Source organism: Sebastes umbrosus, chromosome 14 (genome assembly GCF_015220745.1).
Source record: "Sebastes umbrosus isolate fSebUmb1 chromosome 14, fSebUmb1.pri, whole genome shotgun sequence".
Taxonomy (NCBI): Eukaryota; Metazoa; Chordata; class Actinopteri; order Perciformes; family Sebastidae; genus Sebastes; species Sebastes umbrosus.
In genome coordinates this window covers 1,481,891-1,508,264 of record NC_051282.1, presented here as the reverse complement: position 1 = coordinate 1,508,264, position 26,374 = coordinate 1,481,891, and the positions used below count along the sequence as shown (strand labels likewise).

The window sequence follows — 26,374 nt, the reverse complement described above, 5'->3', positions numbered from 1 at the left end:
CTTACTACTCAAGTTCAATGCCTAACCCTTACTATTCAAGGTCAATGCCTAACCCTTACTATTCAAGGTCAATGCCTAACCTTTACTATTCAAGGTCAATGCCTAACCCTTACTATTCAAGGTCAATGCCTAACCTTAACTATTCGAGATCAATGCCTAACCTTAACTATTCGAGATCAATGCCCAACCTTAACTATTCGAGATCAATGCCTAACCTTAACAATATCGCAAGAGTTTGCTGGTACCCTTCTAGCCACTACCAACAACGATGGACGCAGCCAGGCTAGCACTTCTCCCCTTGTTTCCAGTCTTAATGCTAAGCTAGGTTAAACATGTACTGACTCTGCTACTTAACGCACAGATATGAGTGGTATTAACCTTCTCATCGCATTCTCTAAAATAAAGTAAATAGGCATTTTTCCCAAAATGTTTAAATATTTCTTGAAACACAGTATATTTAGGACTTTACATGAGCCACTGAGGCACACATACACATTTAGTTGTGAAGGATTATATTGAAAGGAAGGGCTTTTGTGAAATGTATTGTGGGCCATGACCAATTTGTACCTCTATCTTATTTGCTAGGGTCAGGAAAACACTTTATCATATATTTACATACAATAAATAATTGGCATATTTAACTCAGGATACTGCAGGCAGGATAGCCAAACATGTCAGTGGTCAACTCTGCAGCAATATTGTCTCCATTCTCTTCTGCTGCGTCTTTTTCTTTGTCTTTTCCTCCCTCCCTCTCTCTCTCTCCCCACCCACGCTCTGCATCCACTACACCCTCTCAACAATACTCCTCCCCTCTTCAATGTTCACTCGTGAATGTGTACCCTCGAGTGTGTGTGTGTGTGTGTGCGTGCCCGTGTGAGCCATTTGAGGATTCGAGTGAGCCGAGCGCTCGTCTAGCCTGCACTCAGAATCGATCTCACTGAGGTGCTTCAACACAGAAACAACAATGGTATTTTTAAGGGACATTAAATAGTACTTGATATTATCAATTGTCCTCTATGACAGTTTACTGAGTGAGGGGGCATTATGAAGCAGGAAATAGCGGCTCTGAATTCAACACCTACTTCACCAAATCAGGATGCTATTGAACTACATAAACCATAACAATACGATAGGCATTTGTTTTATTACCTCCGCCAAGGACGAAGGGCCTAGGAAGGAGGTTCTGTTTTCACCGCCGTTGGTTTGTTGGTTGGTTTGTTTGTTGGATTGTTGGTTTGTTGGTTTGTTTGTTTGTTGGTTTGTTTGTTGGATTGTTGGTTTGTTGGTTTGTTTGTTGGATTGTTGGTTGGTTTGTTTGGTTGTTGGTTTGTTTGTCTGTTGGTTTGTTGGTTGGTTTGTTGGATTGTTGGTTTGTTGGTTTGTTTGTTGGATTGTTGGTTGGTTTGTTTGGTTGTTGGTTTGTTTGTTTGTTGGTTTGTTGGTTTGTTGGTTGTTTTGTTGGTTGGTTTGTTGGTTTGTCCGTTTGGAGGATTACTCCAAAAGTCTGCAATGGATATGAATGACATTTTTTGGAGGGGTGGGGTGTGGCACAATGAACAATCCATTAGATTTTAGTGGCTTCGGGAATTGTTGTGGTGCATACTTGTATTTTGGGTTTCTACTAGAACATGTTAACACGCTGTCTGAAACACTTGAGCTCCTGCTTCCAGGCAGGTATTATGCAAATGTATTACTTGGTGACATCACCACGTTACGGAAGAAAAGGTGTGACTTCAGCCAATCAAATCCAGCAAGAGGCAAGCTTTACTACTTTACCACTTCCTTCCTATTTTGATGCCGGTAGATGTGGAACAGTGGGACAATGGCAAATGCAGACGAAAGGTTGACATTAGCTGTATTTAATTACTAGGGATGCACTGATACCGATACCAGTATCGGGTCCGATACTGTGGTCATGTACTCGTACTCGTACTCTCAAAACGGCTCCGATACAACGGCACCGATACCACTTTGCGGTGGTGCGCCCGACCCCAATGGGCCGGGATCCCACCTCAGCCGTCGCGCACCGGCCCTCACTTTCATTGCGCCACGGGGTTTTGCTTGCACAACGCGGTCGGGATGCACTGAGGACAGTCCACCCCGGTCGACAGTCGCACCGGGAGCAGGGGGCCGCCCCCAGCGGGGAGAGAGGGCGCAGAGAGCCCTTTCACCACGGTGCGGCGAGGTCCGGGCGGGGAGCGCTGTAAAGCTGCGACCGCGAGCCACCTTCGTTCCGAGCCTTTCCAAGCCGACCTACGAGGCGGTCGCGGTGCACTGCCTCGTATGCGGGATTCCCCAGCCTGCCGTGTGTCGCTCACACCTCTTGGCACAGAGAAGTACTCGTATCGGTACTCTGCATCGGCGAGTACTCAATTGTAAGTACTTGTACTCGATCTGAAAAAAGGTATCGGTGCATCCCTATTAATTACAATGAACTATATAATTCAACAGCACAGCAACGGCAAGAGTCATGGTCTGCTTGAATAAATTTTTTCCCCCCGTAATCACATTTAATTGCCCAGTTGCGCACGCAGCCCCACTCCACGGGCGTACCACGCTGTTAGCCCCACATGCTTTGCCAAGGCCACAACTGTAGCGATGCATCTCTTGTGATCACGATCTTTGGCATGCTGTACATGTAAATGGCTGGCTGATTTAAACAACATAGCTGTTTTTTATTTGAACTTCTTGGTCCCATATGGCAATAATTACTACTTCATAAAAAGTGATTCAAGAGGAGAGCCGAGAAAAGGATGTGGCTCCAAAAAAGGCGAAAGCAAGACAGGCAGTGAGAGAGACGTAGAGACATTTATAATGAGTTAGTGAGGTGTGTGTATATGTGTGTCCTTTTGCGAGTTTGAGGAAAACACCAGGTGCAATATTCCATGACAAAGTGTGTGTGTCTCACCAATATTAGACAGACAGAGAGAGGCCGAGTGATGGCCGGTTCCTGGCTGAGATCAGGTTTCAGCAGCATCCTCCAGAGACGGCAGGGGGATTGAATGCTTTCCTCTTTCTTACTCTATCACTCACCATCTCCTTCATCCCTGTTTTCCCCTCTCTCCCTCTTTCCAACTTTCAATTCTATTAGTCTGCTCTATCCATCTGTTTCCCAGCCTCTAGCTACCTCCTTTCCTGTCTCATTTTCTCGCTTCTTTTCAGTTTGTCGTTTACATTTTTCCTCTACTAATTTGTCTCATTCTCGCCATTTTTTTTTTCACTCTTTCTCTGCCTCAGCCTCTATCTCTCAGACAGAGGGATGCACCAAGCTTTGGGGTAAACTGGACTTAGGATGTAAAGGTGGTGTGTGATGGCACACTGTGTACAGCTAAAAAAATCACTGCATAACTGACAGAAAAGGCTCAGAAAACAAACTGTTGGAATGTTAATTTCATATTATGCTAGTGCTGCTTTAGCCTCAGTCTTTTAGCACATATGCATGCTAGGGATCGACCGATTATCGGCATATTCAGCATTTTGCCGATTATCGGTATCGTTATTTGTTTTTCTTTGGCTCTGATGCAGCATCCTCTCTCTGTCAGCGCGTTCCTATTGGCTGTGCTCCGGTCATGTGACCAGAACTTGGCGTTCCTTCACCAGATTTCACAATGGTGGCGGCGTCACAAACTTTCTCATTTTACAGCTAAACCGTGCACTACAAGATGATTCTGAGAACATCTGAGGAGAGAAATAGGCATTACAGTAACATGATATTGATTCATGTTTGATCAGCGCTGCCTAGTTTGACCGTTTGGTCGGAGTTAAAGAGTGACTGACAGCCGGCTCTCATAGACAGCAGATGGACAGCAGACCTCAGATCAGCTCTGACTGCTTGTTTTCCTTCGGGCTGTTAAATCTTGCAGATGCCGTTAGGAGCACCGGAGGACACCGGAGGACACAGAGGAACATGATTTCAGGTTACCTGTTTCATGTACTACTGTCATGATACATCAACCGTTTTATAAAAATAACTTTTTTTAATCATATTTGCTCCAATCTCGCCTACTTGAGCATTAATTGTAACATTTTTGGTCGCCTAAAAATATCTTATTCAGCGTTCGGTTGCACTTAGCTCCACCCTCTCGTGTCACTTCTGGTTGCAAAAAAAGAAGATGAAGACAGCCAAAATGCCAAAATTGATGCTTCAAAACAGCAGTCCACAAACTAATGGGTGACGTAACGTTGAATACGTCTACTTCTTATATATAGGCTATAGTCTCATACTCAACAATTCTTGCTAATGTAGTATACACCTGGATATTTCTCACAAAATACACATACATAACTAAGCGGCGTTTTTGAACAATGTTGTCCACCTTTTTCTCCTCTCACTCATCTGTATACCTGCCTGTATCCATTATATTCTCCCCATTCTCTTCTCTCTCTATCATTTACCTATTCCATTGTCCTGTCTCCCTCTCCTTCTCAAATTACTCTGCCTCTTATTTGCTCAATACCCACTCATGCACATCTGTGTTTATCTTCTGCATCTCGGCTACAGCTAATAAACACCTGAGCAAACTATAAGCCTTTCAGCCCGGATACACTAGGAACGTCACAAGCACGTGGCGGCCGCGTGATTCACGCATCGGGTATTCACACCAGCTGCATTTCAGCTGCATTTCAGCTGCGTATCTGCTGCTGCAGCTGCTTCTGTCAGCCCTTTCTTCCTACATAGAGTTTGCCTTTTAATGGCCATTTCATTTCATTATAAATATCATTTATATTTATTTTAGACAGAGAAAGGTTAAGAAACATGTGGTAATTTATAAATAATAGTAATAATCCACAATTAAATCTCCGTACTATATTCATTCATGGAGCTCTCCAAGTCACTGCATGTTCTAGAACACTGTCCGACACATATTTCAGAATAAAAGCCTCGTGTTAACAAATGAAGGAATTCTGTCTACAGAAAAAAACGCTTGAAGTGTTGATTTAAAAATAAGTCTTTACTTTTTGTCATCTCCGTAACATATTCTACAGATAGACATCGAAATTATAGTAATCTTGCTGGTATGATGTTAATATACAGTCAATAGATCACCTTCATTGTCTGTTGCTGCTGTGAGACGCGCGCGGCACGCGGCAAAAATACATCTATTTTTATATCTAGAGACATCTATTTTCTAGCTGAGACACGTGTCTTACGCGGGCAGTGTGGCTGCTCTAACCTGTTAACACGGACGCCGAAATAAAAAACAACAGGTAACGCAGCCGCCACGCGCTCCTGGCGTTCCTGGTGTGTCCGGGCCGTTACACTGTGAGGTTTAAATCAAAAATATTAGTGGAGGCAGGTTCCCCCCTATGCTGTGCTGCATTCTCACTGTCTTCCTTTCATTGCTCTCTGATATCTGTTTTCTGTCTGTCTCCTGCTGTCTTCCACAAATGCCTCCTCACTAAGTGCTCCCTGTCCAGTTTCACAAACTTCAAACAGTTAATCCATTGCTCCACACATTGTCAATCTCTCTTCCTTTGTTGCCCAGCCAGGAGTTATTTACTGATAAACCCCCTCCAAAAATACATTCCACCTAAACCAGCAGTAAAGGTGCTCATGTAGTTTATTAAAACACGATATATATCGTTGACAAATTGATTGTGATCCCTAGTTAACTACTATGAACCAGTCTCGTGAACCGTCTGCTCACTGTCACATAGACGACATCGGCTTCCTCAAAGACTGAAGAGGATAAACATGTCGTAAGTGTTTTTTTTCCACTAGTAGCTATTCCACCATCTGCCATCAGCAGAAACTCTAAAAGCTCTGCTTCTTGTTCACACAGGATGTGGTGAGGATGTGTATATTGGCTGTAGCCTGCTGGACATGTGAATATTTTACAGACATACACAATGGAAATACACTACAAGTGGTTTTAATAATAATGGGCATTGTAGCAGAGCTACTGGGTGTCTGCATGTGCAGTGCCACTTGAACCCTTAACACATCGGGGTCGTTTTTTGTTTTTTGTAATTAATTTACACGTCAATATATTCTTCCTAACTGTTGCTTTTGTCATGAGTACTTTCACAAAAAACGCAAATATTACGCCGTGAAAATGAAAAAAAAAATGTGAATGGGGTAGGTTTTCTGAGCTTTCGCACTGCGAATAAAGGCATCAACCAATAATGTTGTCCGGAACGGGTTGAGTTGCACCTATATTTATGAAATAACAACACGGAGGCTCTGTAACCCGTACCAGGACGGCAAACTTTATTACGCCGTTCAACCATAACAAAGGCAGCACAGACCAGATCCACTCCTTACCTTCTTTCCTTTCCCAGTAGAAGCCCTCGACATATAGCATTTGCAGGCGAGTATTTCACATTTTCGAGTGCTCCAGGGATGACGTATTTTTGTAGGCCAACCAGGAAGTTAGCATCGCCCTGGATCCCCTCAACAAAAAAAACAATGGGATTTTTCCATTGGGTTTGGGATTATTGCAGAAAATAAACTCTGTGGCAAACAAGAGTTATGATACTTATACGTTTTGTTCAGCAAGATAATCTTCACGAATGAACACCACTTTTATGATTTTTGAAGTGTAAATGCAATCACCAGAAGTAACAAGCTAACGTTAAGCTATAGACGAACTACACCACGGTCGCATGAGAGCCAGTATACACAACGAGGCTGTAAAGGCGGACGAGTCGGCGTGATGATGTTTAGTCTCATTTAGCCACTTGTTAGCAACCGCCTTTTTTAAGACACATAAAGGCTTCAAAATTCATGAGTGGGATATTTACTGACATATTTTATATCATAGAACAACATTTTAAAATCTCTTCAGCTTGTGTTAACCACAGACCTCAGTTCAGGCATCTAACTAAAAACCCATTCAAAAAATTGACTTCCAGACGAGGGAACTGGAAGTGCTAAAATGTCAATTCTGGGTTTTAGGACTCATTCCTGTAGCACTCTATTCGTCACGCCTCCGGTGTGTAAAGGCCATAAGCCCCGAGACTAGAGTCACGCTAGCGGCTCTGTGAGGCTGTACTTCACAGTGTGGTTCTTTGAGCTACATGCTAACATGTTCACAATGACGATGCTAAAATGCTAATGTTTAGCAGGTATCATTTTTTTTGTTTTTAGCAAATGTTAGCATGCTAGCATTTGCTAAAAACAAAAAAAAAATCAGCACTTAACAGCTAGTACACCTGAGGCTGTCGGGAATGTTATAAAGTTGGCAGGTTTTTGTTACCGTGCACGGCAGCTGGATCCTCACAATGTTGCGAGATCACGTGAGAATCACAGGTTGACATATCATGAAATCAGGCTTTAATTAACGTTAACGTGTTTGTGTCCGGCAAGCCAGAGCACGGACAAATCAGCATCCTGTGAGGAGCTACCGGCAGCTACGGGCGTGGCTTAGGTGCGTTAGACATGGATGTATTAAGAGAACTGGATGCAGCGTTGGAGGCGGGGCCTGGGTCATTCCTGTAAGAGTTGCTCATTGGCGCATGAAGCCTAAATGGCTCGACTTCCTTCTGGAAAAGTACCCGGATCTTGGCGGAGTAGCGTCCGAGATGATTGGCTGAATAGCGTCCGCTCGGTCACATGACTCGGTCACGGGGTCATAACGTCACGCCGTCGTCGCGGCTTGCACTCCAGCCTCGGTCTGGGTCTCACTCACATGAACGGAGGAAGGGAAATAACTCTGGATTCAGCTATCAGTGCGTTTTACAACTTTAAAAACTGATTTTTTTTTTTTTAAATAAGGGCTATTAGAGTGTTCGTACTGGAAAGTTGATTCACCTCAAAAGAAATTATCCGCTGAGTTACAGACGTCTCTTTCCCAATGTAAGTCTATGGGAAAAAGTATTTTTGTGCCCAATGCATCACGTGACGACAGAAGTTGCAGTAACGCCGTTTGTCCTCTACGAAAGTCGAAATCGACGACCGGCACACTTCCTGGGGGCTTGGTGTCAGACCATAGTGTGAGACGACACGGAGCGACTGTTTGTTCTAAACAACAATGGCGGCTCCTGAAAAGGTTATTCTGCAGTAGCGTCAGTTCTATCTGAACTGGAGAGTATTTCTAAAAATAGAAAGAAGAGCAAAGAACGGCACTGAATGCGATGCTTTCACTCTTCTCCCAACTGGCTTCGGCACAAGTTTGATTGACGGATGGTTTGTCCAATCACTTGCCAAGTACTTTTTGAAAGTCCCTGCCCTTTTCCAAAACAGTTTCGAATGACGGCTTCTCAGATGGTTCTCTGTAACAAACCATCTGGAAGGTCAGGTTAGGTATTTGGTCATAAACCAAAGTTTTGGACACATTAAAATTTTGACCTGATGCTGGCGCTATATGGAAAAAAAAGTAGGATGCCTGACCAAAGTCAGTAGGATGCATTTTCAGGGGACCATGCGATCCATCTAATAGTTGTTGAGGTGTCTCAGTCTGGACCAAAGTTGGTGGACTGTCTAAATGATAAACTGACTGTCGACATTGCCATCCCTAGAGTCAGGCTGTTAATATAATGGCATAGAAAGATTGAATGTTCTTCATCTGCTGCACTGGATCACGGTGTACTGTGTGATGTATTTTCCTCAACAGAGCTGCTGAGTCATTGTAGAAATAAACTTCTAGTCAATTTACACATAATGTGTGTACCATCTGAACCAGGCTTTGTCTGTGTTTGCACTGGAACTACAGTGCTCTGTGCTTTGCATGAAATCTGACTTAAGAAACACAGTGCAATGCAGTCTTCATGGCAGTGGTCTCATTTTTGCAGTATTTGCTTAAAGGGACTGTTTGTAAGAATCAGAAATTGCTTGTTAACAGCGACACCTGTGGCGGTTAAGTCAACGAAAGTCAGCGTCGGGCTCGCGCTTGTGCTCGCTCTACATAGAAACGAACGACCATCGGTCAAAACAGTGAGGCGACACACGTCAGCTAAAAGCACAATATCACTCTATATTTCAGCTGCTTGGCAGTAATGTTAGCTGACCAGACGAAGGTCTCTCCATGAATCACTGCTGATCCTAGTGTTGGCTTTTCCTGCCTCCGCCTCCCGACCGCAGCCGGAGGGAACACGGGAGACACCGGAGTTTTGGTCGGAGACGATAACGTTTCTCTCTGCGGAGCCCCGTCACTTCACAAGACACGGAAAACCTCTGTTAGTCTGGAGGAGCTGCAGCAATTATTTCTGCACAAACGCCCACTGTACATTCACTAGATATTCCCAGAGCTAAACTAACTCTTCTGCAGTGTGTAGTGTGCGTGCATGCACGTGAGAGTGGAGAGGAATAGCGAGAACGAGCGCGGTGTGTGAGAGAAGGCAGGCAGAGGAGCAGAGTACAGCAGAGACTTCGGTCCTGGAGACCAAAGCTGCGTCACCCCCCATCCTCCGGTCGCGGCCAACACTGTTTAACAGACGGGCTTCACTAGATACAACCAAGAGGTTTTGGTGCTTCCGTGTAGTTTGTGTTGGAGTCTTGTCTGAACAGCGTAGCCACACGCGAGCACGCATGGGACACCGACCCGCAATGGTTCATGACATCCTTATACATCCTTATTGTCAGTGTATTAACGTTACATACAGTAACCGTGCCGGCATGCTCCCAGTTTGGAAAAACAGGCAGGAGTACCGGCACGGAAGCTAAGCAATGTACTGCTGTGTGGATGCTACATAACTTCGGATCCGAAAGTCACACAACAACACAAACTCTCCGATGGAAGCAGTGGTAGATCAGCAACTCCCGTGTTCTGTGAGGTAAAGCTACTGTTTTTGTTAATGGAGTCTGGTGGCTTTGAAGACAGCGATAAAATAGCTTCCGTTCCCAGCCAGAAAGGGCTATCTGATGGCGAGGTAAAACTGTGAAAATATTCTAAATATAGCGTACACTCTAACTGATATATATATATTTTTTTTAGATGGCTAAAATAAATTGTTCAGTTGCTCCCATCCACAGCCGCTTTACCTCGCCATCAGACAGCCCTTTCCAACCGGGAACTGAAGCCATTTTATCGCTGTCTTCAAAGCCACCAGACTACATTCACAAAAACAGTAGATTTACCTCGCAGAACGGGGGAGTATACATACAACCCCACTTAAAAAAAATCCGAACTAACCCTTTCAGTTGTTTCCAAACTTAGCACAGCTAACGTTGACTCAGATAGTGCTAACGTTCACATTATTCATAACCTTATTGATTAGCATACTGTGGTAACCTACGTCACTGCTTTTAGCTAACGGCTGAGTGGACATTTCCATTTGAAAAAAAATGGAAAAGAACGCAGATGGACCCGCCCTTAAATATGACAATAATTTAATGTAAACCTGATTTAGGCTCAACTTTCAAGTATTTCAGTATCAGTGTAATAAATGTTGGATCAGATCAACAGTGTGTGGTGTTTGGTTGAAGTTTGGGTGTGTATGCAGTAGGGATGCTTCATTTTGAAAAATGTTCTTAACTGATAACCGACCCTCGTTAACCGATTATTCACCGTTAACCGACAAGATTTGTGCCTCGCATGCAGCGGTGCACCAGCTGCAGGAGCACAACAGATATTGGTTGACGGGAGTCCCCAGTTCACCGTCCGGGAGCGTTAACTTAGCAGCTAGGATGCTGCATGTAGTGTCGCAGACATGCAGCCACTTTCCCAGTAAAAGTCTCCACCGCACATTTAGTTTAGTTTAGCAGGTTGTCAGCTGTGTGTCTGCCCGGCATAACATTAGCGAGTGTCCAACAGTGTGTGTATTTGTGCTACGTTAGCAGCTCTAGCATTGTCGGAGGCTTCGTGCTCGCCGCCGCACACGTAGTCTGAGTAACTTTAGCGAGTTTCCAACAGACCGTGTGTGTGTGTTGGCGGTGAGTGTGAGGTTGTTGGTGGCGTTCTAGCTGTGAACGTAGGTATAGCAGTGTGTGTACAGTTTATTTGTCGGTGAATAAATGCTAGGAAACTACAACTCCTCCGCTCCGACCAAGCGAACCAGAGACCGGAGCCGACTTCCTGTATCCTGCAACTCTGGCTCCGCCTCTTAAGGTGGGCTGTTAAGGTGGACAACCTTTTCTCCTTAAAGAGACGAGCCGCACTGCTTTTGAATTAATTATTAACATTTCTTTTAACCGTTTTAACCGATAGCGTTAATCTGTTAAAATGCTTCATGTCGGTTAACGGTTAAACGGTTAATTATGGACATCTCTAGTATCAGTGTAATAAATGTTGGTTCAGATCAGTAGTGTGTGGTGTTTGGTTGAAGTTTGGGTGTGTATGCAGTGGTTACTGCAGCTGATGTGGAGCTGTAAGTCAAAACTGGGACACTTTGTCATTAAGGGAGGTCGGGTTGCCTTAAGATTATGCTCAGGTATTATGGCAGATGAAGAACCAGTTAATTACATTTGCTTTATTAAAAACTATTTTTTGAGATCTTCTAATCAAACTTTTTCTTCTTCTCTGCTTGAAGGCAATTTAGGCCGAATCTAGCACGTTTTGTCACAGGTAATTAATAACTCGTCGGGCTTTGGAAATTTGTTGTTCATTCGGTGTGTATTTGTGTGTGTGTATGCTGACATGTTTTGGTGTGTTGGGGACTGTGGTTGTTTTAGAAGGGATGTATGTAGGTTACCTGGTAATTTGGGTCAAAAGCATTCAGAGATTAACCTCTACCCCCTTGTCTCCTCCGCTGTCTTCCCAGCCTCACACAGTAATATACTATATGTGTGCGTGTCAGTGGAGCAGGTGGCGCTTTGTGGCGAGCTGCTACCAATGCTTAATGTGTTGAATCGCTCTGTCTGACTTGATGATCTATGATGATGACGGAGACTGCAGCTTGAAGGAGAAACCAAAGGTAAAAAGGGATGTTTAAAAAGTGAATGAGGTAAAGACAGGAAGAAGAGGATAAAACGGAGAGGGAGAGATGCGAGGCAAAGAGACAGATGAAGGGAAACAGAGTGAGAGTGCCACTATAGCTACCGCATTGTAAATAGAGACTAAAAATAGAAAGGAACAGGCAGCGCTGCTCTGACCAGCTGAGAGTGGAGGCTAAGAAAGAAGGAAGAGGCTCCTTGCTGTTAAACTGAGGAGGAGACGCTGCTGAGGGAAATAAAAGGCAGACGCTGATAGACGGTAGTTGAGCTTTTACAACCAGCCGAGCTGTTGGGCACTTCAATGAGCCCCGAGGCGACTGGGACCGGTCCAGCTGATATCACACCAGCATGGCCCGACCCACACGGGGAAATGTCCAGTCGATTGTATCTGATCAATATAGGCCTGAACTGGACTGGATTGAATAAAGTTTTTTTGTGTGTGTCAGGGTCCGCTGTTATGTATCTGCCCCAATGTTCCTTGTCGTAAGGAGCCCAATCGGACACCCTGTTTACACTCGGTTTTAAAAGGGCCCATATCGTACTCATTTTCAGGTTCATACTTGTATTTTGTGTTTCTAATAGAACATGTTTACATGCTGTAATATTCAAAAACCCTTTATTTTCCTCATGCTTTCTGCCTGAATATACCTGTATTTACCCTCTGTCTGAAACGCTCCGTTTTAGTGCATTTCAACCGAATTGCAACGGAATTGCGTTGCTAGGCAACAGTTTGGGTCCATGTTTACTTCCTGTCAGCTGATGTTATTTACATCGACTGCAACAGGAAATAAACTAGGACACATTTAGATTGTTTACGTTTAAAACCGTGTAATGGTCTAAATATTGTATATTTGTGACATCACAAATGGACAGAAATCCTAACGGCTTGTTTCAAACGCACAATTTCTGAATATGGGCTGTGTGTGTTTCTCCGTATATTGAGCGTTTTTATGGTTAAACAGTATTTTTATAGCACTTAAACCTGCTTTATAATATAAAAGACATGAAAATCTCACTTTTTACCATATGGGAACTTTAAAATGTGTCTCGGACGATCAGATCACAAGTCGACGGCGCTAAATACAAGGGGAAACGACTACCAAGATGCTTTGAGATCCGATCACTTAAACCACTTGGCAAGGTGTTCTGGGATGCATTTAACCACATATATTTTGTAGTGTAAACGCTAATGTGTACTGATGTGTCCCTGACAAGGACGTAACCTTTTGTTCCTCCGTTTTCTCATCTTCAGTTGGTTCTCAATTTGCGCAAACTATCTTTGTCCACGACATCTGAAAAATGTCATAAAGTCCATAGGGATATATTATGAGTCTTGGGCGATTGGGTTTGCCTGGAACACAACAAGGAATAGACCCAGGCTGTTTTTAGTTAGTATGTGTTGTTATCATCAATTTAGACGACGTAATTGTGCATCACGATATCTCTATATATATGATTTCTTTGCGATACGATTTCATTGACAAATGATAAATTATCATATTGAATTATCGCTCAGCCGTAGAAGCATGTGGAAACGCATTCTAATGCCAGGTGTGAACTGACGTACTGTCCGATTGCGATCGGATCACCTACTGTAATGCCAGGTGTGAACTGGGTCAGAGTTCTCTAATCTGGTTGTGTTTGTCCATAAGTGTGTCTGTGTGTCTGTGTGATTGTGTGTGTGTGTGTGTGTGTGTGTGTGTGTGTGGCCCCAACAGGGTGAAAAGGAGCCTCAGAGCCAGGAGCAGGACCAGAGTGAGGGGTGGCACAGCCCCCCCCCTTCCTGAAGTGGCCTACCATGAACAGGACCGGGGGCCCCTGGACTAGAGCCTTGGTGTGAAGTGACTGACTGTTAACATGACTTGTTGGAAAGTCAATCAAAGGACTACAATGAGATGCAAAATGATCACAGAGAGATGCAAAACGACTACACAAATGCAATCAACCACAAAGACTAAAAGCAAAAGACATGCAGAATGACTACAGAGATGCAAAACGACTACAAAGACACACAAAAGTCTACAAAGAGACATAGATTGACTACAAGGACGAGCAAAACGACTACAGAGAGACAGAAAATGACTACAAAGAGAGATGCAAAACAACCACAAAGACACGCAAAACCACTACAAAGAGACGCAAAATTATCACAAAGAGACGCAAAACCATTACAAAGAGACGCAAAATGATCACAAAAACACTCAAAACGGCAAAATAAACCCAAAGGACCACAAAGACTGATGTAGCGAAAAGCAAAAAAGGGGAAAGTGAAAGACCTGCAGAACGACTACAAAGAGACGACAAATGGCCACAAAGATGCATAATGACTACAAAGATGAAAACAACCACAAAGAGACACAAAAAGGCTACAAAGAGACACAAAAAGACAATAAGGACACATGAAACAACTACAAAGAGGACCACTACAAAAAGAACCACAAAGAGACGCAAAACGACTACACAAACCCAAAGGAGCACAAAGAGACGCAAAACGACTACAAAGATACACAAAATTACTACAAGGAGAGATGCAAAACAACCACAAAGATGCAAAACGATTACAAAAACTCGCAAAATAACCACAGAGACATAAAAAGAAAAAAAAAACACAAAGACGACTACTACGATAAAACGAGACAGCCATTTTGCGTTTTGTGTCCCTTTCAGTCTAGATGTCCTACTCATATGACGGAGGGGTGGGGGGGCTTTTGCATGTCTATGTCCAGGAGCCCGTTACCTCATAATCTGTATATGCTATATGATATTATTTCATATTAGAATGTTTAAATTTGTTTCTTTGGCATTCATTCATTACACTGAATGAGCCAGGGCTTTAAATGTGAGTCTGAACACATTTTACAAATCAGACTGCCCTACAGTCTAATGGGAAGTTTGTAAATCCGCCCCTGCTCAGAGCCAGGAGTACAAGACCAACATCTTCCATCCTTAAAACAGGGTCAGGTGAGGCCAGAGGAAGAGAGGGAAGAAGAGACACAGAGAGACAGATGAGGAGGAAGTGCAGAGGAGAAATGGAAGTTTTATGTAATTTTCGTGGGTTCCTTATGGCCCAGTATTGAGGCGTGTGGTGCGTTGGGAGGCTGGAGGCTGGAGGCGGACAGCAAAAAGTGAAGTACACTTAAAAATAAACAAATGATCACATACTTGCATGTATAGCCTAAATGATTAGTTTTACTTCTGATAAATTACATTCAAAGAAATTCATTTTCAAGCCAATTTGATGCCCCATCTTGTATTTTATACATTAATGCAACCTGCGATTTTTATGTTGTAGCGTGCTCAGTTTTAAAGCTAGTGGCATCATATGGAACTTAAAAACCTGATGAACCCATCGGTACCAACCATGTCATACTAGCTTGTAGTGAAGGAGGCTAAATAACGCTCCAAACCTGCGCAAAATTTGGCAAGGAAAAACTGTCACGGCCATTTTCAAAGGGGTCCCTTGACCTCTGACCTCCAGATCAGTGAATGAAAATAGGTTCTATGGGTACCCACGAGTCTCTCCTTTACAGACATGCCCACTTTATGATAATCACATGCAGTTTGGGGCAAGTCATAGTCAAGTCAGCACACTGACACACTGACAGCTGTTGTTGCCTGTTGGGCTGCAGTTTGCCATGTTATGATTTGAGCATATTATTTTATGCTAAATGCAGTACCTGTGAGGGTTTCTGGACAATATCTGTCATTGTTTTGTGTTATTAATTGACTTCCAATAATGAATATATTAGGGATGTCCATAATTAACCGTTTAACCGTTAACCAACATGGAGCATTTTGACAGATTAACGCTATCGGTTAAAACGGTTAAAAGAAATGTTAATAATGAACTCAAAAGCTGAGCGGCTCAGAGGAGCGGCTCGTCACTTTAAGGAGAAAAGCTGGTCCACCTTAAGAGGCGGAGCCAGAGTTGCAGTTTAGGAGGTTGGCACCGGTCTCTCCAGCTCGCTTGGTCGGAGCGGAGGAGTTGTAGTTTCGTAGCATTTATTCAGCGACAAATAAACTGTACACACACTGCTACACCTACGTTCACAGCTAGAACGCCACCAACAACCTCACACTCACCACCAACACACACACAGTCTGTTGGAAACTCGCTAAAGTTACACAGACTACGTGTGCGGCGGCGAGCACGAAGCCTCCGACAATGCTAGAGCTGCTAACGTAGCACAAATACACACACTGTTTGTTGGCCACTCGCTAAAGTTACGCCGGGCAGACACACAGCTGACAACCTGCTAAACTAAACTAAATGTGCGGTGGAGACTTTTACTGGGAAAGTGGCTGCATGTCCGCGACACTACACGCAGCATCGTAGCTGCTAAGTTAACGCTCCCGGACGGTGAACTGGAGACTCCCGTCAACCAATATCTGTTGTGCTCCTGCAGCTGGTAGAGACACAAATCTTATCGGTTAACGGTTAATAATCGGTTAACGGGGGTCGTTATTGGTTAAGAACATTTTTCAAAATGAGCATCCCTAGCATATCTATAAACATTTGCATGAGCATATTTGCCCACTCCCATGTTGATAAGATATTGATATTAAACACTTGTCCCTTTAAGGTACATTTTGAACAGATAAAAAATGTGTGATTAATTTGTGAGTAATGGCATTAACTATGGACCATGAAGCATGTGGTAATGGATGGACAGCCCTGGTGTTCTGCAGGATGCTTGTTGCTGCAGGAAGTCATCAGGATGTTCAGTGTGTTGGAACAACAGGCCCGCTGCTAACTGTGTAATATGGCTCAAAGAGGCAGTCGCATCTCTTACCTCACTGATGCTCTCTGATGCTCTCCGGTGGAGGCTGTTGCTCTTCCCGAGTCTGACCGGTGCAGTTAAACCGGGGGGTGGGGATATAAAAGACGGCTGGACCGGCACACGGAGAGAGATAGATGTGAAAGATGTGATAGATGTGATGTCCCAGCAGCTCTTCAACAAATACCAGCACACTTAATGTCCGTGCACTTTGTTGTTATCTCAGGGAGGCGGCGCGCACTCTCAGTATCCACTGGAAGAGACCCGGGTAAAATCCGCAGTCTCCGGTAAGTAAGACACACGATGACGACCGGTCTGGAGTCTCTCTGTAGCCGGTAGTTAGCCCGGTAGTTAGCCCGGTAGGTAGCCCGGTAGGTAGCCCGGTATAGTCCGATGCGGGTCTGCAGCTGGAGCTGCCGGAGTATACGAGGAGAGGGGGGGATATGAAGTTAGAACGAGCTGGTCCGGTGCGCGCTCTGCCGTTCACTGCCCGCTGCTCTGCTGGGAGCCTCCTATATGAGCGCCCGTGCGTGTGTGTGCGCGCACTAGAGAAAGAGAGAGAGAGAGCGCGCGAGAGAGAGAGCGAGTTCCCTGAGGATGCGTTTAGAGAGTTGACCAGAGGGGGGGGGGGGGGGGGGGGGGGGTGTGGTAAGCAGGTACTGGAACTGTCAGTGTGTGTGTGTGTGTGCGTGTGGACCCTATTTGCCCCCATTGCCAGACTCTGGATTTGTGCCCTAATATGGCCACTTCCAGCTTTATCTGCTAAAGGCAGATTTAGAGTCTCACTGCTGAGGGGGGTTTGTTTTATTTTACATAGGAGGAATATATAGTGCATGTGAGAGAAGAAGTGTGCTTGTTTGACTTTACAGGTTGTGTCTACAGTTAAACAGCTGATTCCGTGTCTAAATTGTTGTGTTCTAGTAACCAGTCTGTCTGTCCGTCTGTATAACCTTTGAATTACATGATTTAAAGCAGCAGTAGGCAGATTGGAGCAAATATGATTAAAAAAAGTTATTTTTATAAAACGGTTGCTATATCGTGACAGTAGTACATGAAACAGGTAACCTGAAAAAAATCATGTGCATCTGTGTCCTCCTGTGCTCCTAACGGCATCTGCAAGATTTCACAGACCGGAGGAAAACAAGCAGTAAGAGCTGATCTGAGGTCTGCTGTCCATCTGCTGTCTATGAGAGCCGGCTGTCAATCACTCGTGAACTCTGACCAAACAGTCAAACTAGGCAGCGCTGATCAAATATGAATCAATATTCTGTTACGTTAAAGCTTCAGTAGGCAGTATATTTTTGGCATCATTGGGCAAAAATTCCATAATAACCTTTCAGCATATTGTAATTCAAGTGTTCTGAGAGATAACTAGACTTCTGCTCCTCCTCATGGTTCTGTTTTCAGGATTTAGAAAATCTAGCCTCGACGGGAGACTTTGACCAATCACAGGTCATTTCAGAGAGAGAGCGTTCCTATTGGCTGTGCTCCGGTCATGTGACCGGAACTTGGCGTTCCTTCACCAGATTTTACAATGGCAGCGGCGTCACAAACTTTCTCATTTTACAGCTAAACCGTGCACTACAAGATGATTCTGAAAACATCTGAGGAGATAAATAGGCATTAACGTAACAGAATATTGATTCATATTTGATCAGCGCTGCCTAGTTGACCGTTTGGTCAGAGTTCGCGAGTGATTGACAGCCGGTTATCATAGACAGCAGCTGGACAGCAGACCTCAGATCAGCTCTTACTGCTTGTTTTCCTTCAGTCTGTGAAATCTTGCAGATGCCGTTAGGAACACAGGAGGACACAGAGGAACATGATTTTTTTCAGGTTACCTGTTTCATGTACTACTGTCACGATATAGCGACTGTTTTATAAAAATATTTTTTTTTAATCATATTTGCTCCAATCTGCCTACTTGAGCATTAATGCCTATTAATGCCAAGAGGCATATGTTACATCTCACCCCCACTAAATGCAAGCATTACATAAAAATATTACATATCTGTATATTATTTTTTTTCTTGCATTACGGGAAAATTCCTATTAAACAAATACAAAAATAACTTTGTTTCATACATGAAACCTCAAGGAGACCCAGAATTAGTAAAAAGGTGTGAGTGACTCACTCATACAGATGTATTACTTGTCAAGATACTCTTAAACAAATAGAAGAGTAAGAGAAACTGGCCAGGTAACTCTACTCCACATTGATATAATGTGCCCGTATATACATTTCTATATCCTCAAATGCACCTTTAATAATGTAAAAACACACCTAGTAAAACATACAGTATATTCAAACATTGAATTTGATTCAAAACCCTTTTTTCAGGGATTACACATTTCTACTTTGACCTCATATTTTCATTGAAATAAGTACTCAATACTCATGTTGAGGCCACTCCACTTGGTTCGACTTGGGCCTCAGAGCGTACAGGGTTTGGGCATGTTTGAGGGTCAACAGGTTCTGTTGTTATGGGTTTAAGAGCAGGAGAATAATTTTCTCTCTCAGCTTGGCTGCGCTCAAAAGAGTTTGAGTTATTGGAGTCTCTGTTATCTCTCTCCGCACTCGGAATATTCTCATCTTCTTCCTCCACTTCAACTCCTCCATCTGGGTTTGGAACTGCTCTCGGTGTATCCATAGATGCCATGTCACCATTTTGCAAGATCCATTCCCTTATGCAAGACTCTACATCTCCTGGTTGCAGAATATTACTTGATGGTACTTGGCCATCAGAAGATCTACCAGAGGACACAACATCCTCCACATCCTCTTGTTCCATATCCAGAGGCAGAAAGTTGGCAAGCATGATGAGATTTCTGTGAACCACTTTCTCCTCATCAACGCCGATTTTCTTTATGCGGTACACAGGGAGCTTGAGATCCTTCAATATGACCTCATAGGGGTCAGATTCCCATCGGTCAGCCAGTTTCTTTTTCCCTCGTTCAGTCACTAACTGCTGTTTTTGAGGTGATTGCTGTCTCGTTGCGTGTTGTTAGGCAGCTTCCATTGACTCCCTCAGGTCTTGCTTCAGCTTGGTGACATAGGCATTATAGTCGACCACTCTCTCATCTCTCGAAGCAGACTCAAACATGACATCCACTGGCATGTGGGGAATCCTTCCGAACATGAGATAGAAGGGGGCATAACCTGTTGTCTCATGGCTTGTACAATTGTATGAGAATGTCAGGAAACTTCCGTTTCCAGCAGGATGATAGGCTGTGGTGCGGGATTTGTGAATGTGGGCTATGTCAAGAAGGTCGCGAATGAGCTGAAACTCAAAGTTGGACCCAAGGTCTGAATGGATCCTCTCTGGGAAACCATACACACAAAAGAAATCATTCCACAACCGCTTGACCACCTGTTTTGCTGTTTGGTTCGCACAGGGGAATGCATGAGCAAGACGCGTGAAATGATCTGTAACCACAAGGACATCTACAGAGCTGTTGTTCAAGGTCTCAGCACTCCAAAAGTCTATGCACACCAACTCAAGTGGAGCATGAGTTTGGATAGACTCAAGAGGGGCTCTGGCTTCAGGTTCTGGAGATTTGTTCATGACGCACCCTTTACACTTTGCCACATACTCCTTCACTTCCTGCTCTTGGCCAATCCAGTAGAACCGTTGACGTGCCAACTGAAGGGTGCGATTCTGGCCTTGATGCCCTGCATCATCATGGATGCCCTTGAGCACTACTGGTCTCAGTTCTGTTGGGACAACAAGCTGGTGGACCTTATGGCCTGAGGATAGGTCTTTGGTTACTCTGTACAGAAGACTGTTTACCGACTTCAGCTTTTCCCATTGTCTCAGCAGTCTTAGGACCTGAGCATTCTCATGGCTCCTCTCACGCCTGGACGGGCACCGCTTTCGCTGAACATAATACATGGCTCTGGATATGGTGGTGTCTTCTTCCTGCTTCTGTTGGAGTTCTGCATGCGAGAGGGCTGGGAGTGTTCTCTGAGAATGCAGGGAGCAGATTGCCAACTGCCTCTATAGTAGCCACTCAGCCATGTGAACAGGGCTCCCATACACTATGAGCAGAAAGGAGGGCTGCAACAGTGTTGGTGGTGATATTACCAGATTTTTCCTTTGATGTCTCATGCTCTGAGGACAGGACCAGAGTGTTCACAGTCAGGTGAAATGCATCCTGGACATCATCCGGCTGAGCCTCCTTTGCCTCGTTGACAAGAGACTGGTAGGGCTCATGGATAATTCGCCTGGTGACACTGCCCTTACTGAAAGGGATTCTGCTAAGGCGATCAGGGATGACATTCTTCACGCCTGGGACATATTTGATATCAAAGTCAAAAGAGGCCAATTTGGACACCCACCGCTGCTTACTAGCATCCAGCTTAGGCTTGGTGAGGATGCAGGTGAGTGGGTTATTATCAGTCCACACTATGAATGGTTTTCCTTTCAACCAATGAATTTGTGGCTAACAGCCCACTTCAAAACCAGGAACTCAAGGCGGTGTGCAGGATATCTGGACTGAACTTGGTTCAAGGACAGCCATGCACCCAGACCATATCTGGAAGCATCTACTGACAAAATGAAGGGCTTGTTGAAATCTGGGTGAGCCAACACTACAGTGTCCAAGAGAGCCTGTTTCAGAGACTGGAAGGCTTCTTGGCATTCTGTAGTCCAGTCAGCAGGAGACAGCTTGTGCCATTTTGGGCGCTGGGAACGAGGCTTGGACTTGGGCTCAGATGTCAGTTTGTATAGTGGTCTCGCTAGGGTGGAGAAGCCTTCAATGAAGTGGTTGTAGTAGTTCAACGTGCCCAGCACTGATCTCAGTTTCCGAGGAGAGGGAGTATATCCATCCTCCATCATGAGGTCTTTCTCCGTTAGGTTAGCTATGACCTCAACCTTTTCTGAGTCTGTAGACACACCATTCCCAGTGGTTATATGGCCCAGGAACTTGAGTTTCCATCTCAAAAGGTGACATTTCTTTAGAGCAAGTTTGAGCCTATGGTTCTGCAGGCGACTGAACACCATATTGAGTCTCTCAAGGGCTAGCTCCTCAGTTGGTGCAAAGACAAGGAGGTCATCAAGGTAGCAAAGGAGACTAGTGTAGTTTTGGTCACCAAAGATGGATGTCATGAGTCTCATGAAGGAACCTGGACTGTTGCAGAGCCCCTGTGGCAATCTGTTATACTCATAGAGGCCAACAGGGGTTGTGCATGCGGTGAACCTTTTCTCATCTTCTTTTGTGACTTCCTGTTGGGTCTCCTGAGGAATGTCACCTGCACAAGTTGACAGATCAAGGTCTTCCAGGGCGATACAGGGGGACACATCTGCCAACTTTGAGTTACGCTGTAAGGTAAGTGTCTCATCCAAGGGGTTCAGGACCTTGACTGGGACCCGGACATCACCCCAAAGAGGTACCACAACTCTGCCAACTATCGCATTTCGGTTGAGGGTTCTTGATGTTGGAGGCTCCACGATGACTGCACTGCCAATGGAGAAGTCGGACCGCATGGGGATTTTTCCCCATAGTATGTGCTCTGTGCGAGGCTGCAGTGTTACAGACTTCTTTAGCTTCACTGTGCCTATCTTGTCAGGAATATGGGGGCCTCTCCAATGCTCAAGATTTGCCATCAGCCCCAGAAACTTGGCACTTTCTCCCACATTTCCAGTGTCAGGTTCATTCAGAAGTTTCCAGTAAGCCTTGTCATTTTGCATGCAGTGCAGAAGGTGTTTTACGACATTAGTACCTATGATGAAATAATCAACTTGGCAAGGTATCACAAGTACAGAAACCACCATCTGAATGCTATACACAGTCATTTTCAAGTCATGGATGCACTTAGGTTTCACTTTAACCCCTCCACAGCCCACAACAATTGCATCTGTGTCTCTAGTATTGGAGATGTCTGACCCACCACACTCAAGGATGATGCGCTCTGTCTCCTCATTTATAGTGCAGGCCATGGAGCCGCTGTCTAAAAGTCCACAAAACTGTCTGCCTGCTGTCTCAACTGTTGTATAAGAAAAGAATGTTACTGTCCATTAAATGCTGTGTTCTCTGAAATATCACTTTGTCATCTACTTCTTGTTCACAAAAGTAACTATACACTGACTGAAGATCATCTGCATTTGAACTGCTGGGGGCAAAATCAGTGCCCACACTCTCCCCCTCTGAATGTGGACTGGCTAGTTTTCCGCCTCAGTAGGGCTGGCATGTGCAGGAGTGGGAGAGGCACTGATAGTGTGCTGGCGTCTGGGGCAATCTTTGATGCTGTGGTCTCTCGAATAGCATGAGAAGCACAGGCGGTCACAAACACAGTATGTTTTTGTGCTGTGACCTCTGCTGTCACAGACATGACACATGTTGCGGGGCCTGGGGTACTGCAGTGGAGAGTTTAAGGGAGGACTGGGTCTGTTGCTCTGAGCCTGTTGATCATGGAGGAGCTTGGAGAGCATGTCTATCAAGTGAGACAGTGATGTGGCATCAGGTTTACTAGATAGAGGGACTGGCTGTGAGACAAGAGGGTGGGTGGCAGAGTTGGGGGACTCATGTCACATGACTTGACTCGAGTCAGACTCGAGTCGCACATTTGAGGACTTGAGACTTGCTTGACTAACATTGATAAAAGACTCGACTTGACTTTGACTTCGTATTCATGACTTGAAGACGCCGCACCTGCTAGCTAAAACACACGTGGCTGTGTATTACTGTATTACTGTATTACTGCTCCACATATTAGTGACTGTATTCTAACATGCTGTTCCATGTCTGTAGTAGTGAGTGTATTGTTTCCTCCTGCAACGGTAGCTGAGATTATGCAGTGAGTTTAAAGGTGGGCTATGCAAGATTTGTTATTTGATATTTGCAGGCGGTGGGCAGTGCCCCTGCAGACACACACTCCTAGTGAGTCATAGGTGATGATTAAAGGAGATAGTATGTATAAGTCTATATAATTTGGAGGGAGAATACTGCCTTTAGAGTGGTGCATAGTTTATATATAAAGTATGTATGTACTATATAATTCCTTTGCAATGTTGTCTGAACCATGTTGTATTTGATTGGCAGAACCTCGCATATAAACCAACAAGCCCATGTTCTGTACTGCTGCTCAACCTAATTAAACTCTTTAAAAGGACTGTTTGTAACTTCTTACACGTATAAATCTACCAGGCCGGAGTTTCTGCTCGTCTGCCTGCTTGCTTTCACTCAAACACCGCGCGCATTCTCGCTGTCTCGCTCCACCTCTAAACTTGCATGCGTGCACACTACACACTGCAGGAGACTTCGTAGCTCTGAGAATATCTAGTGAATGTTCAGTGGACGTTTGTGCAGAAATAACTGCTGCAGCTCCTCCAGACCAACAGAGGTTTCCCATGTCTTGTGAAGTGACGGGGCTCCGCAACGAGTTACGTTATCATCTCCGACCGGGTGCTGGAGGGAGACACCAGCACCTGGTCGGAGATGATAACGTTTCTCTTCCTGCTTCAGCCCTGGAGGCTGAAACAGCAGGGCTGAAGCAGGTAAAACCAACACTAGGATCAGCAGTGTTTCATGGAGAGACCTTCGTCTGGTCAGCTAACATTACTGCCAAGCAGCTGAAATATAGAGTGATATTGTGGTTTTAGCTGACGTGTGTCGCCTCACTGTTTTGAGCAATGCTCGTTCATGTCTATTTAGAGCGAGCACAAAATTCTAAATATGAAATTAACACAAATATGTACACCTAACGATTATCAAATAAAGTTAAAATTACTAGAAAAATTAATAGTAACAATAGTAACAATTTATTAAAACTGAAATTGTGTATCTAATGTAACATGCAATATATGCAGTAATATGCACAATTCATCAGCCCAGCAGCACACAGTTCATTCATTCTCATCTGTTCTACTGAAAGGGAACATACTTCATTCAACAACAACACATATGGCATAATGGATGCTAGGTGTAGTCTGTTGGATTTAACATGTCAATAGAGAACTTAATGGAAAGACAAATTTAACCTTAAACTAGAAGGCTACATTTTCTGAAGACAATGTGCTTTCTGTTGAAAATCCACGGTTGAAACATTTGTTAAAATACTGAAACGGTTGAAATTGTAGTTGAAGTGGCAGGCGGAATACAAACACTGATGGTAGCTGAATTTGCAGTTGTGTAGGCACTGAGTGAGGCTGAAGTGACAATTTAAGTGTAATCACTGAGTGAAGTTGTGGTATCAGTTGAAGTGAATGTGCTGACAATAGCTAAAGATTACAGAGAACTGAAAGGAGTTGAAATGTCAGTCGAGGCGTAGGTGATGGATTGAGCTGCAAGTGTCCGTTGAGGTGGAAGTCCGGAAAAACATTTGTCGTCATTCCAAGTGTACAAACTGAAAACAAAAGAGACGTGTCAGTTGAAGTGTTGGCTGAAGTGTAAACACTGAAAATACTGAAGAGACGATGTCAGTTGAAATGTCAGTTGAACTGTGAGCAGTTAAAGATTCATTCAAACAACAGCAGTTTGTTTGTATAGACAGAAGAAAAACTGCTGGATAGCATGAACAATATAGCCAACATGGATAAATAAAAGAAAGGGTGCCACCTACAGAAACTCAAACATGTAACCCTAAAGAAAAATATACATTTTGGCACTGCTTTTGATGAGGTAAAATGCAGATTATGTGTATGTAGATGTCACCATAAACAACATATTCTCATACAACGGTTCAATGATATCTTACGAAAAGTTATTCCTCATTTTTTGTGCATTTTCCTACAAATGTCCAGCAACACGTGACGAATGTCCGGTAACATGTGTCGATTTCCGCTCGTTTCATGCATACAGTCTTTTGAAAAATAAACTTACGTCTTCACAGGAAACAACTTGGTTAGGTTTAGTCAACAAAACTACTTAGTTAGGACTAGGGCCCCGGCTGCGGGCGGAGAGAGCAGAGGAGACATGCTGCAGAGCCCCGCTGCATCAGCCTGCACTTAGGCAGGAAAAGCCAACACTAGGATCAGATCTAAACCATGTTCATGGAGAGACCTTAGTCTGGTCAGCTAACATTACTGCCAAGCAGCTGAAATATAGAGTGATATTGTGGTTTTAGCTGACTTGTGTCGCCTCACTGTTTTGAGCGATGCTCGTTCATGTCCATGTAGAGCGAGCAAGCACGAGCCCGACGCTGACTTTTGTTGATTTCACGGCCACAGGTGTCGCTGTTAAGAAGCATTTCTGAAAGTTACAAATAGTCCCTTTAAAGGGCAGGTCCATTATTATTCTTTTTTTTTTAGGTTTTTATATCATTCAGTAACTTTCCAGTGGTGTTCCTTGTGTATTAAAATCCGAACCTGACGTAGGTTTCTGCATGATGACACTACTACATATACATTATATATAAATCCTTATGGTCTGTGATGCAGTGAGATTAGATGGCGGTCGGCATGTTCCCAGTTTGGAGAAGCAGACAGGTGTACCGGCACGGAAACTAAGCGACGTGCTGCTCTTTGGACACCACGTTAGTTTAGATCTGAACGTCACACATAACACAAACTAACTAACTGATCAACGCAGCGGTGGACCAGCAACTCCAGTGTTCTGTAACATTATTGTTTTTGTGAATGCAGTCTGGTGGCTTTGAAGACAGTGATATAAAGGCTTCAGTCCCCGTAAAAAATGGCTTTCTGATGGCACAGTTAAGTGTCTGTGGACGGGAGCAGCAGAAAAACTAATTATAGCCACTTAGAAACAATCAATATCAGTTTAAGGGTACGCCATATTTAGAATATTTTCAACGTTTTACCTCACCATCAGACAGCTCTTTCTTTCT

At 44.1% G+C, this 26,374-nt stretch overlaps 1 protein-coding gene and 1 long non-coding RNA gene across 2 annotated transcripts in view; one reads left to right on the top strand and one right to left on the bottom strand.

Moving 5' to 3' along the window:
* The window catches only part of gng13b (guanine nucleotide binding protein (G protein), gamma 13b), a 27,775-nt gene extending 10,671 nt beyond the window's left edge, over window positions 1–17,104 (bottom strand). The window contains exon 1 of the mRNA XM_037791270.1: window positions 16,606–17,104. The gene's annotated coding sequence lies outside the window, so the exon portion shown is untranslated. The remainder of the gene's footprint in view (window positions 1–16,605) is intronic.
* Window positions 4,551–26,374, top strand: LOC119501135. Its single transcript, XR_005209766.1, has 3 exons — window positions 4,551–4,631; window positions 22,235–22,240; window positions 26,363–26,374. It is a non-coding gene; the product is annotated as an uncharacterized LOC119501135 (long non-coding RNA).